Raw genomic sequence first — 17,230 nt, 5'->3', positions numbered from 1 at the left:
ATTCTTCTGAGTCTCAGTTTCCTCATTGGTTGGAGGGTTGACGTGAGGATTGAATGAGATTACTTTTATGAGAGTATCTAATTCAATTCCTGATAGCTGGCTCTCAAAAAATATCAGTGTCCTGCCTGCCTTTTTGCTTCCTTGACAATAGATATTATAATCCAAGGAGGACTATGAGACAAACAGACCCACTCGAAGCTGAAAAAAAGAAAATAATCATGGGAATTATAATGCATGTGTACACCATAAAATGATGCATGGCACACTACGTAAAACCCCATATAAGCTAGAATGCAGCTAATAATGATAATGCATTTTGTAGTTTTTGTATACATGAAAGAGGCTAGGAGGATTTCTGAAAAGGGGACCATTGCAGAGGGAGGGTGGAACACAGCACAGGCCAGGACTGGACCTGGGAGATGTGCGGAGGGCAGGGAGAGAGAGAATCGGAGCCTTGTGCTTGTATCATCTTAAAGAATTCTCACTTCAACCCCCATAACCTTGGTTTCACCATCCATATTATTAAGAAGTAAAAATATTTCTTTCCTTCTATATTCCCAATGTTGTGGTTTTTAACACATGAGTAAATAGGAAGCATCTTGGTGATGCTGGTTCTGCCCTTAACTAGCTCTGTGACCTTGGGTAAGCCACCTAGTCTGTGGGACTCAATGTGTCACTTACTACATGAAAAGTTTGCATTAGATGACCTTTAAGTTCATTTTAGCTTTACATTCTGTTTATGAAATAGCACAAATAAAGTGATTTGAAGTATATATGTACAACACCATAACCCACAACACACATGCAGGACTCAAGAGATACTCTTGATAGTATTTGGCTAATATTTGCCATGTGTCTTGAAATTTACAAAGTACATTTTTAAAAATTTATCTATTTATTTTTGGCTGTGCTGGGTCTTTGTTGCTGTGCAGATTTTTCTCTAATTGTGGCAAGTAGGGGCTCCTCTCCAGTTGCTGTGTTCGGGCTTCTCACTGCCGTGGCTTCTCTTGTTGGAGAGCACCGGCTCTGGGGTTCACTGACTTCAGTACTTGTGGCTCCCAGGCTCTAGAGCACGGGCTAGATTGTTGTGACTCTCAGGCTTAGTTGCTCCTCGGCATGTGGGATCTTCCAGATCAGGGATCGAACCCAGGTCTCCTGCATTGGTAGGCAGATTCTTCACCACTGAGCCACCAGGGAAGCCCTGAAGTACATTTCTATATACATTATTTCATGCATTTAGCCTCACAGGTTCACAGTTCTGATTGAAATAATCATTATCATTGTTCAAATGTATCTTATACTCTCTAAAGACTTCAGCTTCTCATTTTCTCCTCACAACAACCCAGAAAAGAAAAAAAATCATCTTTATTCAGATCCAAGAGTATTAGAAAGTTGAAGCAACTTCCTCAGCATCACTGTCAGACTTCAAGGCACTTCAATTTGTATTTTACTGTCTCTGCAATGTTCATTGGAGTGTTGGCCAAAATTTTTTATTTCCTAATTTGGCTGCCAGCATTTTTGTAAGGCAGCATTTCTCAAAGTGTCTTCCACAAAACTCTAGTCCAAAGGGAGTTTATTGAAAATGGATTCTGTGGTAGGTAGGTAAGTAGGTAAATAGATGTGTGTGTGTGTGTGTGTCTGTGTGTGTGCCTAGTCACTCAGTTGTGTCCAACTCTTTGTAACCCCATGGACTGTAGCCCATCATGCTCCTCTGCCCATGTGATTTTCCAGACAAGAATACTGGAATGGGTTGCCATTTCCTACTCCAGGGGATCTTCCCAACCCAGGGATCAAACTTGCACATGCTGTGTTGGCAGAAGGATTCTTTACCACTGAGCCACCTGGGAAGCCATATAGATAGGGAGGGAGATACATAGATAGACAGACAGATAGACATCACTGTTGTACAGTGTATGCTGTTCCTCGATATTTCTTGATGAATATTAGAATACTAAAAGTTGAAAGACATCCTGTAGTAAAGATGTCTAGTGTAAATTATTTAAGAAATAATTTAGAAAGAATTACCCAAATATATAATCATTGAACCTTTTTTTTCATGTAACACCTATTAAAATCCCATAGAAAATCTTTCAGGAACCAGTACTTCAAGGCTTCCTTCTCTATTGTAGTATCCACACAACTAAAATAACCTTGCATCTGCTTACCTAGAACTTCATGGAAAAATCCACAGATCTAATCCAATGGACAATGGAGAAAAGGAAAGTATAGAAAGATGGGGAAAGGAAAAAAAGAAAAACTCAAAACCAAAGCAAGAGCAGAGAAAGCCAAAACCAAGGGTGGTCTTCACAGTTGACAGCAAGCAAAATCACTAAGTGAAAAAACAAAGGTCTGACTGGAGTGCCCCCTCTTGGGGCTGAGGTCTTAGGGATTCTTTCTCCTTCAGGTGGTCCTCCCTCCATCTCCTCTTCTTCACTGCCATCATTTCTTCTCTTCACACACACTACACCTGGAGTCGTTCCTCCCCACAGCAGGGCCACATAGTGACCACTGGACCCCAGAGCCCCTGGCAAGTCCGTGGAACCAACAGGACAGCCAGAAGGGACACCCTCCCCTCCCCTCACCTCTACTGTCCTGTCTTGTGACTGTGGAATTTCCAGGGATCAAGAGAGTCCCTAGTACTCTCAATCTCAGTCTCCATCCCTGTGTTTTAAGAGGGGTTAGATTCCAAACAACAGGTCAAGTCAGTCTAAAATCTACAGCAGTTAAGTCCTCTAGAATACTAGGCCCCGTGTCTCTGGGGGCATTCTTACAGTTATAAGACTCTTGTCCTGGCTCTTTTTCTGTTTCCTATTTAAAAGAGAAAAACAAAAACAAACAAACAAAAAACCTCCAAGGCACTGGTGTTTTCCTTCTCTTTTATCCCCCACTGTTGAGAAGTAAATTGGGCATTCTGGCTTCAAACGCACCATGTTGAGAAGACCAGTTCCAGAGCCTCTTCTTTCATGCATAAGAGAAACCCACATGTCAAAGCCTCAGATGCCCCTCAGAGTGGCCGTCCACGGGAAAGGGCAATTCTGTCTCTTCAGCCACTTGTCGTGGGGAGGCCTGCAAGGCCACAGGTGAACACCGTGGTGGATTTGTATGCTGACGGCTCTCTTCTGGAAACTAATGTCTGAAGGCCCAGTTGGGCTCCAGTCAATGCCGCCTTTCCAGCCTGATACACTTTGTCTGAACTGTCATTTGTCAGGGATCCACCTGGCGCCACCACTTAGATTTCTACACCAGAAGATATTTAACTGACATTGAAAAGAAGTAAAGTTAGGGATCTCCTTCTTTTTCTCAGCTGGACCCCATACCCTCCCAGAGGCTAGCTGCTCTTTCCAGAGTTGAACTCTTTGTCCTTTGCACTGGGAGGTTACCAATGTGGCGTTTAAAGAGAGCAGAGTGATGTGAAAGGCTTCAGAGAGGATAAGATTTCAGAGAAACCCTCTCACTTCCCCCAAGGAAAGCACTCCTGTGTCTGGCTGGCTTGTAAACATCTAATATTTTAAATCAGAGGGAAAATAACCTTGTGCTCTTGTCTATGGTTCTAAGAAGTAACATTCTTAGAGTAGTTATTACCTTCAGTATTCTGCACCCCATGAAAGAAGTTTGAACAATTGAGGATGAAAACCAAATGGTTCTTGGAAGCAACCTGGACACAGCAAGGAGTTACTAAAGGCACAAAGCAAAGATGGGGTATTTTCCAAACTCCCTGTAACAATCACAGTGGATTCATTTTAAGCATCTTCAAGGCACAACCTGCATACCAGGTTTTCATTGGCAGTTAGTATCCTTAAGTGACAAAGTGGAGATCTTCATACCAGAAAGAAAGACCCCTGAATATTTTCTACACTCCAAGGGCCCATCATCTCACTGCCTTGCTTAACTTTCTCCCTCTTTTTGACTCCCTGAAGTCACACCATCTCCAAACAGCTGGAGGCATGCCCACACCACCCACTATATTTTGTTCAATCTTTACTTTCTTTTCCAAAAAAAAATTTCCAAAGTCAATGCCAGTGATTCTTTGCATTGGACACACTTTGGGATTACCTGAGGAGTTTTTTAAGAATACCAATGCCTGGGTCCCACTCAGAGATTCTGATGGAAACTGAGTGGTGTAAAATATGGATATGAGCATTTTTTAAGTTCCCCAGGAGACTCCATTGTGGGGCCAGAGTTCCAGACAACTACCTATTGTCTTATAAATAGGCACCCAATTGTTCATTTCTAAAAGAGCAAATTCCTACCTCTTGTTTATACAAAATACTTTTTACTGGCTGTGTTGGTTGCATGAGTTGGCGCTAACTTTACTTCTATGATACAATAAAACTAGCTCTACATTTCTCAAAAGAATGAGCCCATGTTACTTCTACCCTGTGCCATCCCCAGATTCACAACCATCACAGAATGAAAAGAACCGTATCTGTACTTTTTGATCCACTAAATAGTCTCCCTAATTCTGAAGCTGAGTTATTAGCCAATATTTGCAGAAGAATCTCAAACCTGGTGATTCACATCTGATACTCAAAATATAACAGACAAAATGCATAATCCTTTTCTCCCCAAAAAGAGCAACTGCTACTGATTGAAAACTAGTTAGATATTCCAAATGCTGATAAAACATTGACTCATCTAATCTGTACTAAGGCTTTCCAAGCTTTTGTTTACATATGAATCCCCCTAGGACCTTGACAAATGTAGACTCTGACTCAGTTCTCAGGTATAAAGTGCACACCAGAGTCTGCATTTCCAACTAGCTCTCAAGTGAGGCTGATGCTCTGGTGTAGCCAACTCTACACCATAAACCTTCAGCGCCCCACTAGCTTCATTTCACAGATGAGGAAGTTAAGAGGAAAGACTTAAGAGAGGCAAGGTTTAAACCGAAGTCTACCTGACCTAAAACATTGTCCACTGGGCGAATCTGCCTCATTGTGTCTTTTTCCACTGTGACATGTCCATCTTTTAGAAGAGATCTTACTTAAATCACGTAACGATTTGTCTCCTTTCAGATGAAGATGGAGGTAGAGGCTCTGCTGGCAGAAAGACTCTTACTTTCTTGTCTTGGTCTTTCTTCCTGATCTCAGTCTTGATCTCATCATGGCTCGAGAACCAGTAACTCTGAGGTTGGGGTTGAGGTCTCAACCATACCTTCTCTTTATTTAATAAATGCGCTAGTTTTGTTGAAACTGTTTCCACCAAATTGAAACTCAAGAGATAAAAGTGGTGTGTGGCCACTAACTACCTTAGAGCTGAGAGAGCCAGCAGGATCTTTGTGAGAAGGCAGAGTCTCATTCCACTCGTTAGGCCCAAGATCACCTGGCTACAGAACCAGGTACAAAGATCAGGCCGACCTACTTTCCTTCCTCCATCTTGCATGCAGCATGAAAGTGCCCTTGAGACTGTCTCCTTTGGTAGCGGGTGAGGGAGTGTCCTCTTCCATCATCATCTCAGTACACTTTTTTTTTTTTTTTTAAAAGCAAAAGCCAAGCTGCTTTCCTGGTGATTCAGATGGTAGAGAATCTGCCTGCAATGCAGGAGACCTGAGTTCAATCCCTGGGTTAGGAAGATCCTCTGGAGAAGGAAATGGCAACCCACTCCAGTATTCTTGCCTGGAGAATCCCAAGGACAGAGGAGCTTGTCAGGCTACAGTTCATGGGGTCACAAAGAGTCAGATATGACTGAATGACTAACACACACATGCAAAACAGGTAACAGAATCATTCAGACAGAGTCAGAATGGTGAAGAATCCTATTGTGCAGCTTATAAAACTTCTCAACCCTCTTAATCAGGGGTACAAAATGACGTTCAAACGCAGCATCTTCACTCCAGCCACATTTGTTTTCCAAGAGGCCATTCCTATCAGAATAGAGAATTTGCTTTATGATCACTGAAAGCTGTGCAATCATGGTGAGGCGTTGTCTGCTCCATAAAATGCAAAATAAGTCTTCAAAAGCATCTGCTCTTTTGAAGTTCTTGCCTGTTGTTTTGTACTTCCTGTAAGTAACCATGTAGACACAGTAACCCAGGCACATCCTTGACACCAGTCCAATGTCTGTCTGTACCGGATCAGACAGGCAGGTCTTGCTTGTTAACATCATCTTCAAAGAACAGAGACTAGGGATTTTCCTGTTGGTCCAGTGGCTAAGACTCTGCACTCCCAATGCAGGGGGCCTGAGTTCAATCGCTGGTCAGGGAACTAGATCCACAACTAAGACCCAGTGCAGTCCAATAAATAAATAATGAATATTCTAAAAAAGAAGGCAGAGACCACCTACCAGACTTGTACAAGTATCAGCCCCTAACCTTAGGAAGCATATATGAATGCACAGGTTGACCTAAAAGAAAACAAATTGAAGAAGTACACCCTTAAATCCTGCCAATGCAAATCCAATGCATAGAGGCCGGCTGGACTCTTGCATTAAAAGGTTAGGCTCTATGTGTGTGTATAGACGTGAAATCTTCATAGTTATATGTCTGTGTGTTCCATATTTGTGTGTGAACATCTCTGTGTTTCTTTGATACATACGTATGCACTTGTATATTTAAAATCTTTTTCATAAACACCAATTCAGGGATTCTGTCAAGTGTCCACTTACATACTTACAAGGTTATCCACGGAGTCTGGGCAGATCAGTGGAGTGTGAGCACATGGGGAGAAATGACATTGTCTGGAGCTTTCTTTTCTTCACTTTTCTGCCCAGGATGTTTTGAGAGAATGACTAAGCAGTGCTGGAGATTATGAGTTTGCTTAAGTGTGAATGGGTGATGGCTGGGTGCCGCACAGCCCTCCCCAAAGGTGATTGACTGGGGCGGCAGGTCTTCACACTTGATGCCTGGATTTGACTCGGAAAGTCTGCCAAGTCTTTTACTCGGAAATTTATCTTAATTAGATCTGAAAGACCTGCCACAGCAGAATAGTCACACCGATTAAAATGAAAAACAGGAGAAATTACTGATCAAATTAATCATAATGTCGGGTTACAGCTGTAGGTCTGATGTAATTTGCCAGTCCAGTGAGTTACATCGGCCCCGGCCCAGGAAAGGGAGCTGGTTTTATGCTGATCCGTAACACCCGCCCGCTCCAGGCGGCCCAGCAGGAGGCTGATTCCATTCATTTTCCTGGCTTGCTCTGACCTCCATGCAGCAACTAGAAACAAATCAGGCACCAAACAAATGCAGGGATGGGAGGAGGTAAACGAGAAATATTCTCTTACCCCAGTGATCATACTCTTTCAAGAATGGTGAGCTTCTAAAACTGGGCCCTCAGGCTTGGGCCTTTGTGCCTGTCGGGATTCAGGCTTTTGGTTTTTCTACTTAACCTCCTTTTAGTTTTCCTTGCAGTGACCTGACATTGATTAGATGCAGAATGAGAATCAAAAGGTCAGAGGACAAAACCTCTGGCTCCAAGCCAGCAGAAGAAAAACCTTTAGAAAAATCTCCTTGCCAACCTGTCTCTACAACTCTGGTGTGGATTGAAATAATCTAAAGTGTCACAACAGAGGAGGAAGAAACCTAGCCAGTACAAGCTGATTGTTCCCCTGAGGGCATGGCCCTGGTATTCTAATTTTAAAATAAACACCACTTTACCCCATGCTGTGTGTTTGGGGTGGAGGTGGAATATACTTCTTTATTAAAGAAAACAAATCAGGGTCCTGATTCTTTTCAGTGTCTAGCCCTGACACTGAGCTGTGATTCATTCAGTGTTTACAAAACCTGTCTCTCCATTAGCAATACAGAGAAAGGGGCCTTAAAGTGCACCCTAGTATAGACATTCCATGGTTAGATTTTAAGTGCAATGTAGGACCAAGTAGGAACAGGAGAAGGAGGCCTCCTCCCCAATCAGTAGTTATAAGACCTTTCTCTCTGACCCTGTGATGGGTTGTCCAAATCCGACTCATTCATCCCTGGACCAGATGCTTATACCCTTTTACTTCCAGTCTGAAAAGGCCCCCATCCTTTCTCCATCCCATTGAGAATGAATCTGGTAAATGACAGAGAGAGGCAGTCATAGAACACCAGGTGGTCTTGGCACTCAACAGGCTACACTTTTTGGACCTTTTTATGGTGCCTGATGAAGAATCAGGTGGGACCACATGCCCAGATTGGGGAAGGCTAAAATAACCACATTTTGAGTGATTATCTTATCGGTTTAGTAATTTGTAACCAGAATTTTGTAAAAAAAACAAAAGCTTCAGTTTAAATTATATACATGTAGATATATAGAGTTACATACAGGCATAGATATGTAGATATAGAGAGAAGAGAGAGAGATTTATATGCATGTATGTTCTGAAGGAGATCAGCCCTGGGATTTCTTTGGAAGGAATGATGCTAAAGCTGAAACTCCAGTACTTTGGCCACCTCATGCGAAGAGTTGACTCATTGGAAAAGACTCTGATGCTGGGAGGGATTGGGGGCAGGAGAAGAAGGGGACGACAGAGGATGAGATAGCTGGATGGCATCACTGACTCGATGGACGTGAGTCTGAGTGAACTCCGGGAGTTGGTGATGGACAGGGAGGCCTGGCGTGCTACGATTCATGGGGTCGCAAAGAGTCGGACACGACTGAGCGACTGATCTGATCTGCTCTGATCTGATGTATATATATGGGAAGATCCCCAGGAGAAGGAGATGGCAACCCACTCCAGTATTCTTGCCTGGAGAATCCATGGACAGAGGAGCCTGGCAGGCTACAGTCTATGGGGTTGCAAGAGTCAGACACGACTGAGCGACTAAGCACACACATGTATATGTATATTTCTATATGCATGTATGTACTGGTTTGAGTTATAAGATGTATTTCTTACTATAAGGCAAGATCGGAAGAATTTGAAAAACACTTCTTTGAAAGACCTAGCTCTTAAGCAGGCAGAAGTGGGAATTCTTAGACATATAACAACTCAGGGCTTCCCTGGTGGCTCAGAGGGTAGAGCGTCTGCCTGCAATATGGCAGACCAGGGTTTGATTCCTGGGTCGGGAAGATCCCCTGGAGAAGAAAATGGCAACCCACTCCAGTATTCTTGCCTGGAGAATACCATGGACAGAGGAGCCTGGTAGACTACAGTCCATGGGGTCGCAAAGAGTCAGACACGACTGAGCGACTTCACTTTCACTTTCACGCTTTAACAACTCAGGAAGCAGATTTAGAGAAGGGAATGACTACCCACTTCAGTATTCTTGCCTGGAGCATTCCATGGACAGAGGACCCTGGTGGGCTACAGTCCATGGGGTCACAAAGAGTCAGATGTGACTGAGCGACTAACACTTTCACTTTCAACAAACTGAATGTGCTGATGAGCTGCTAAATGCTAAACATCATCCCCAGTGGTTAAAAGACCAAAACATTAATGCAAACCCCTCACTTCCAGCCACCACACATTTGAACTGCAGGGAAATTCGAGATTCAACATTATACCACTATCCAGGCAACTGAAAACTCACACAAAATGAAGAGTTTAACAAATTAATTGAGAAACAAAATAATGTATTAAAAGCTAAGTTATCCCACCAGAAATGAGGAGATGATTCAAAAGAGAACAAGAAAGGGGGGAGAAAATGGCTGTGAGAAAGCATAGGGCCCCACACTGATGAACTGACTGTTTTAGGTTTGTTAGGATTCACCATGGGACAAAGTCTTTCTAGGAGTTGCAGGCCAGAAGCCAGGTCCCTGGGGCCTGGTCAGAGGAATCGTGGGCTGGAACATCCAAGGCGTCTGGAATTTTCCTCAGTTCTCCTACCTGGTCTGGCTCTCCTCCTCCCTGTTCTGGTCTTTTGTAATTCTGTTTTCTCCCCGATTCTGTCTGCTTTGCAAATGGCAGGCAAGCAAAACTTCCTGAAAGAACACTCTGTTCGCATTTGCCCTCATTCGCAAGGTTCTTTTTTGACTTTCATAACCTGCCTACTCTTCACCCATCTCCCTCCTCCCTCCACTGCCCTAACTGTCCTCCACCCGCCACTCCCCGGGCCCCGCAGCCACCTTCCTGACTCTGTGAGTGCCAGACCCATTGCCAAGACCTCCCACTCTTCCCACCACGGATCCCTCCTGGCTCCTGTTACCTCCTACTCCTTCCACATAGCACCCACGCTTGCCCAGTGCTCAATAATTGCTCTGTTCTCTGAACTCACATGATGAACACTTAACATATGCAATTTTAGTCATTCTGGGTTTGTTTTTTTCCTTTTTTTTTAATGGACAAAGTTGTTATCCTGCTTGAATTATAAGCCCCTTAAGAACAGACACTAAGTCTCACACCTCTGTACATCCCAGCACTGTCAATAATTGTGATGAGTGATGATTTCTCACTTAACAGCTATTCATTTCACAAATCTGGAAGTGCCTGTGACCTATTTTAAATTTATTTGCAAAATGACTCGATGAAGATAACAATTCCTAATGAAAGAAATATTGCCTACTTATTTTTATATTTAGGAAAATGCCTGGCACATAGAGTAAAGGCCATAAGTAAATAGAGTTTATTACGACCATGATTTCTTTGAAATATTTTTCACCCTATTTTTCTTTGCACTGTCTTATCAATGGGCTTTGGGAAATGCAGTCTTCATTTAGACTGCTTGAAATCAGTTCCTTTCATTTGGGACGAAATGTACAATCAAAGCAAAGAACACTATTTTCTAATTAATCTTTTGTTTCTTTTGCCCCACCGTCTCAACAATGTCTGATGGGTCTTGTTATTTAGAATATAATAGAGGAGTGGGCTTTCTTAGTATTTTATAGGTCTGATTGATCTGTGAGTTAAATTATATTTTTCAAAACATAAGAGTGTCACAAAGCAGATAGAAAAACCCAAGGATAAGGAAAGTGGTTCTCCCACCATGGGTGCACCTCACGCCCCCAACAGTGGATACTGGAGACTCTCACATGACACATTCTGGCTGCCCCAAGCCCCACTAGTAAAGTGGACAAACACATCCAGAATCTCTCGTAGAAAAATGACAATCTGCGTTAAAAAATAAAAACACTAGTGAGCATTCAAGGCATGCTAGGTGTTTTGTATGTGCATTCTGACATTGCTTGGTGATCAGTTACAGGAATAAAGACACCAGGACTCAGAGAAGCTGGGAACTTGTCACAGATGGAGTTGGGATTTGAGTCTGTCTGGCTCCAGCCTGGGCAACCGCACATGCCATTTTAACCAGAACGGTCTCTGTGTCTGTCTGCCCAGTGTAGTTACCAGTAGCACCCATTCCGTTCTCAGAACAGTCCTGTTTGGGACATTTAAATTATCTGGGCACCTCATCCCATGTCATGCCACTTCCAACTTTTATCTAGACTTCGTCCACCTGATTTCGCTCCTCTATATGCCACGAAAGTTAAAACATTTGGATGTCTTCTTAATTTACTGAGAAGATGGAATGAGTAGTCCTTATAAATATATTGTCTTCTTACTACCTAACAACTTAACTAAAAAGTTTTCAAAATGTGATCTTACCTGAGACAAGAAAATCCGTGGATGAAGAGCCATAGGAGACACCTTCTTCCTCCAAATGATTTGGAAAAACCTAATGGGATTGTTCTTGGATCCTGGCTGAGATGCCCATTGCCATGCTTATACTTCAGGACAGGGAGGTTCCCCAAGCTCCAGAAAGATGATATTCAAGAAGGATAGACACATATACTATAAGATGAGGAAAAGAAATCACATACATATGAATGTAGAAATAATGGGTTTAAAAAAAATCTCAAGGTGAACAATGGCCAAAAATGCAATGTTATTAAAAGGTTTGCAGGTAACATGGAGGAGAAAGAGTACAGAGTTTCATAAACAAAGGTGAGGACTCCAGAGCACTGATTGCTCCAGTCTTTCTCCCTCTGGGTGGTTCCTAGGAGTGCATCAGAGCAGTCCTGATTCCCAGATTGGCCACACATCAAAACCCCATGGAGAGATTCCTTCAACAAGTAAATAGTAAGAAAAAGAGACAGAGAGGAAGACCTGGAGGATTGGACCTGTAGGTCAAAAGACATAGCAACTGATTTCATTACATGAACTTTGTTTAGATTAGGATCTAAGCAAGCTACAAAAAAGCAAAAAGAATGACATTTATGACACAGATGGAAATATGACTACTGACTTGGAAATCTGATGATGTTAAGGAATTACTTTTAATATTTTTAGGTATGATGATGATATGTAGTTATATTTTTAAGAATGTCTTTTGAAGATGCTGAAATACTTACAAGTGAAATAATAGGATGTCTGGAACATTTTTTAAAAGGATATGGAAAGGAAAATAATATATGGCTGAGGATTGTTGGGTGAGGTATAAATGGAAGAAGATTGACCATAAGTTGATAATTATTAAAGCTGGGTGATGGGTTCATGGGAGTTATACTATTGTGTCTTCTTTTAGATTGTTTAATTTTTTGCATGAGAAAAAATTAAAGAAAAAAGCTTTGATCATTTGGTAATATAGACTACAGTCACCGGACTTAAGAACTACAAACTCAGAGTCTCTGTGGTGGAGACAGTGATTCCAATGATCAATGAAGTTTGAGAGCACCTGCTCTATAGAATTGTAAAGAATTTATTAGATCAAGATAGGTTAGTTAAGGCTCAGGGGCAGTATACTAAAAATGGCTGATGGGTTAAGACACAGTATCTTAAAAGATTTTTCAGCTGAAAGATTAAATAACTGAAGATGGTTGTGAATATCTAAGGAACTGTAAAGACTGGGAAAAGTACTAGAGAACCAAAAATAGAAAAAGTCTTTCCAATTCTCACAAAGAAAAAAAAGGGGGGGAGGACCTCCTCTTCAATTGGGGCAGATGGAATACACTGAATACATTTATCTCCGTACTCTCCCACTAAAATGACACCAAAGGAAAACAGTTTGCAATTTTATAAATCTAAAGGGCAAAGAGAAATGGAGAAAAGACAACAGTGGACAAGTAGTGTCAATAAACTTTTGGAAAAGCAGCTGAAGGAGTTAATTAAGCAGAAAAATCTAAATACCAAGGACCTGAAAGAGACATATGATGAGAAGCAAGACAGCTCTGGAGCACTCAACAGTCTTGGGGGTTGGAGACAGCAGTGGCTATGAAAGATGAGGGTGGAAGAGAATGTTGGGAAAAACAGGAGGATTGGTTAATGACTATATGATGGACCTTGAGATCCTTAGCTCCTTTCCCAATTCAAGCAGACAGTCAACTATCTCTTGAGCAGCTTAATACATGAGAAACTGACTGAGAGCCAGTCCAGACATGGAGACACAGACATGATTGTATGTAGCAGTGAAGCCCTTACTGATGAGCGGGTCACTGAGGGAAAGTCTGCATCCTGAATGATGGGACCTGGCCTTATTGGGCCACTCAGATTTATACACAGGTGTTCAAATGTGCAGGCATCTCACCACCTCCCTACTTCATACCCCACCCAGGTAATCCATGGATTCTACTTGGGAGAAACTACATGGCTAATCAGAGAGCAAAGACTCAGTTATAAATATCTCCAAAAATACAGCTAGGTATCTGCCGTATTCTTCTTTATGAAAGGACACCACAAAATGACTCAGTATTTCAGAAATGCCTTTGCCTGAACTCAGAAACCAAACCAAAACAGAGTGGGAGAAAAGAAGTTCATAGGAAATAGAGACAACACAGAAAGGAGGAAAACTTTATAAAAACTTCAAAATTAGTATCCTAGAGAATATTCATAGAGAAGACAATGTGTCTATAATACAAAACACATAATAGATGCTACATCCAAGTAACATCTAGAAAACAATCATGTAGATAACAGTTAAAACAATTAAAGCGTAAGTTTGAATTTCAATAGACAGTTTCAAAAATCAAGAAAATCGCTCTGAATGTAGAACAAAAGGACAGAGAATTGGGGGAAAGAAAGAACAAATCAGTAAACACAGTGAGGGAATATCAGGGGGAGAAGAGGAAATCCAAATTCTAACCAACTGAACAAATAAAAATAGAGATGAAATATCAAAAAATTTCAAGAAAAATTTTCAGATTTGAAGGATGTCACCTCATATAAAGTCCCATTGAAGGCATAACCTGTTTTAATCTCTCAGTCTTGTCTGACTCTTTGAGACCCCATGGACTGTAGCCCAACAGGCTCCTCTGTCCATGGAATTCTCCAGGCAAGAATACTTGAGTGGGTTGCCATGCCCTCCCCCAGAGGATCTTCCCAACCCAGGGATCAAACCCAGGTTTTCTGCATTGTAGGTAGATTCTTTAACAGTTGAGCTACCAGGGAAGCCCTAATGCATAACCTAATACATGGGGAAAAAATCCTTTTCAAACACATCATTATAAAAATTTTCCAAAGAGAAAAAATTATATATTAAATACAGAGAATAGGGAATCAGAATATCATTGCATTTAGGTAGGTGAACTTGATGGTCCTGTCCAACTCTGAGATTTTTGTGGCCAACACTGAGAAAAAGACAAAAAGGAAATGTACTTCTGTATAAAAACTGGGTATGAGAAGAATATGCTTTCATCACCAGCTGACTTAAGCTTTGGAATAGATGACAGAGGAAAGTTAAATTATCTTCTTGGCAGTGCTTTAAACACAGGCGAAAGTCTAACTGCATGAGGCTTGGTTTAATGCATCTGTGCATCTTATTTGCCTGTGTCCTTCATACCTAATATGAAACCTAGAGAATGGACCATATTTAATGTGGCTATTTGAGACAGCCAGTGGGAAGCTGCTGCATAGCACAGATAGCTCAACTCAGTCTTCTGTGCTGACCTAGAGAGGTGGGATGGGGGGAGGGAGTAGGAGGGAGGGGATAAATGTATGCATATAACTGATTCACTTTGTTGTACAGAGGAAACTAATACATTATAAAGCAGTTATATGCCAGTAGTAAAAATGCAATAACAATATGGCCATTTGAATGTTGTGAACTTCTCAGACTGGTTTGCTCCTGGAGATGACTCCCATGAGGAAAGAGATAATTTTTTTCCTGGGTTTGGTATGAAAGGAGAGAGAGGGAACCTAATATGGAATAAGAGCCCAGCAATGTGTCATTCAGTATGTAAAGGATTTTCCCCATCTATACTGTTTGGTTTTAGAAAGTCTCATTGATGTTTGACCTTCTCATTGGCCCCAAGTACTAGGCATGGCAAGTAGAGAGAAACAGTATCTAACCCAACAAGATTTTCCCATATTTTTTAAAAATTTGTGAATTTATTATAAAAAAAGAAATCCTGGATTATAAAAGTTTACAGTTTGTGGTTTTCCCTACTAAAACTTTAAAAAGCTTCTATATTAAAATATTTTTATGTATAACATGTGCTCTCAGCCCTAATTTATGGAAATAGGAATATAGGCATATTGTAAATTTCAGTTGCTTGAATTAGCTCTTTCCTAGACCAGAGACAGAGAGAAGCAGGAAAAAAGCTACAGGAATGAAATCTTGTTTTGTTTTTCCATGTTCCCAGTAGTTTCTGTAACAGCTGATCAGAGTGCTGTCAAAGCGCTGATGAGAGGTTTCCCAAAGTTAATTTTTCTCATAACACAGTAACTAAATTTGCTTTAACACTTGAAAAGGCCCATCCATACTAAAAAGAATCAGTTGCTTAATCCTAAAATTAAAGGTTATTGCATGCAAGAGAAAATAATTACATGCTCAAAGTATGGAAAAAAGAAAACTTTTTTTAATATGTAGGTATTTGTATAATTAAAGACTAATCAAGCATGGAAGGTTGCTGACTAAACCAGAAAATGAGATTGTTGGCAAGCAATATTGTAATGTAAATGGCATTTTTGTTTAACTACTAAGAAGCTGGAGAAATGATATCCTGAACAGATTAAAAGCAAACAACATTGATAATAAATATTTATCAGATTCCAAATGCAACACAGAGGATTTTTATATTTTACATGCAACGTTTGTTTGCAGTGAAGTGTTCAGGTACTTTTCAAGGGGTTACTTAACATCCTTGCTCAAAATTGCATTTCCAGATAATATCTTCCTACTGTTAAAGTACATGTGAAATATTAACCAAAGGAAAATGTCCCTTTTGAGATACTATACACAATGTAGTTACCTATTAATTAAGATTTTCTTAATATTAATCCCATAGAATTATGCAAAGATTTTCTAATGAATACAGACATACCTTGGAGATATTGTGGGTTTGGTTCTAGACCAGCACAGAAAGCAAATATCTCAATAAAGCAAGTCACACAATTTTTTTGGTTTCCCAGTGCATATAAAAGTTATATTTATACTATACTATAGTCTCTTGTGTGTAATAGAATATGTCTAAAAAGTCAATGTACATACCTTAATTAAATATTACTAAAAATGCTAACCATCGTCTGAGCCTTCAGTGAGTCATAGAAGTAACATGACTGATCAGAGATCACCATGAGAAATATAATAATAATGAAAAATTTCAAATACTGTGGAAATCACCAAAATGTGATACACAGATGCAAAGTGAGTAGATGCTGCTGGGAAAAATTGGCACAGATAGATTTGCTTGACACTGGGTCGCCACAAACATTCAGTTTGTTAAAAAAAAAAAAAAAACAAACAAAAAAACAATATCAGCAATGCACAATGAAACAAAGTATACCTGTATACTGAATGTATTCCTATAGAGAAAGAAAGATGAGGTACAAGTCACACACAGTAATGAAAACAAATAAAAAAGAAGCATCAAATGTAAACAATTTCTGTAAATTTAAGGCATATGGTTTAAAGTAGAAAGAGAAAAGAGATTTCCTGGGCAGCCCAGTGTTAAGATTCCACCCTTCTACTGCAAGGGGCACAGGTTCAATCCCTGATCCTGGAACTAAGATCCTTTGTGGTGAGGCCAAAAAATAGATAATAAAATAAAAAGTAAAAGTGTCCCTCCATAAAATAGAAAGAAGAAACTGAAATCACATATAAACATTCTGAGACTTTCTGCAACTATAAAATATTACGTGGTGTGCCCGTTTGTCTTGTATGAGACTTATTTGATTAAATAATACAGATAAAGCACCTTTCAGCACCTAGGAGGTAAAAGTCACCAGTGAATCTCAGTTCTTTTCCTTTCTCACTCTCTGCTGGTTGAGTTCAGTGGCCACTCACAGGTCCATTCTCATGACCACAATATTGCCTTTGGAGACCCTGCTAAGGTATCCAAGTCTGCATTCCACGTAAGCACAAGAGCCTGACCAAATCTGACCCATCAGTATTTCTGAAATGTAAGAGGAGTCTGAGGGGTAGAGAGAGTCTGGATTTTTCTCTTGA

General features: G+C 40.7%; 1 protein-coding gene and 1 long non-coding RNA gene across 3 annotated transcripts in view; one reads left to right on the top strand and one right to left on the bottom strand.

The window, feature by feature from the left end:
* The window catches only part of POU6F2 (POU class 6 homeobox 2), a 389,312-nt gene that overhangs the window by 276,947 nt on the left and 95,135 nt on the right, over positions 1–17,230 (top strand). The window lies entirely within an intron of this gene.
* Positions 1–17,230, bottom strand: part of LOC112446410 (uncharacterized) — a 29,676-nt gene that overhangs the window by 6,443 nt on the left and 6,003 nt on the right. Inside the window, exon 2 of the long non-coding RNA XR_003034397.2 lies at positions 11,455–11,640. This is a non-coding gene — a long non-coding RNA (uncharacterized lncRNA). The remainder of the gene's footprint in view (positions 1–11,454; positions 11,641–17,230) is intronic.

This window comes from Bos taurus, chromosome 4, assembly GCF_002263795.3.
Source record: "Bos taurus isolate L1 Dominette 01449 registration number 42190680 breed Hereford chromosome 4, ARS-UCD2.0, whole genome shotgun sequence".
Lineage (NCBI taxonomy): Eukaryota > Metazoa > Chordata > Mammalia > Artiodactyla > Bovidae > Bos > Bos taurus.
This window is presented reverse-complemented; position numbering and strand designations above follow the sequence as displayed.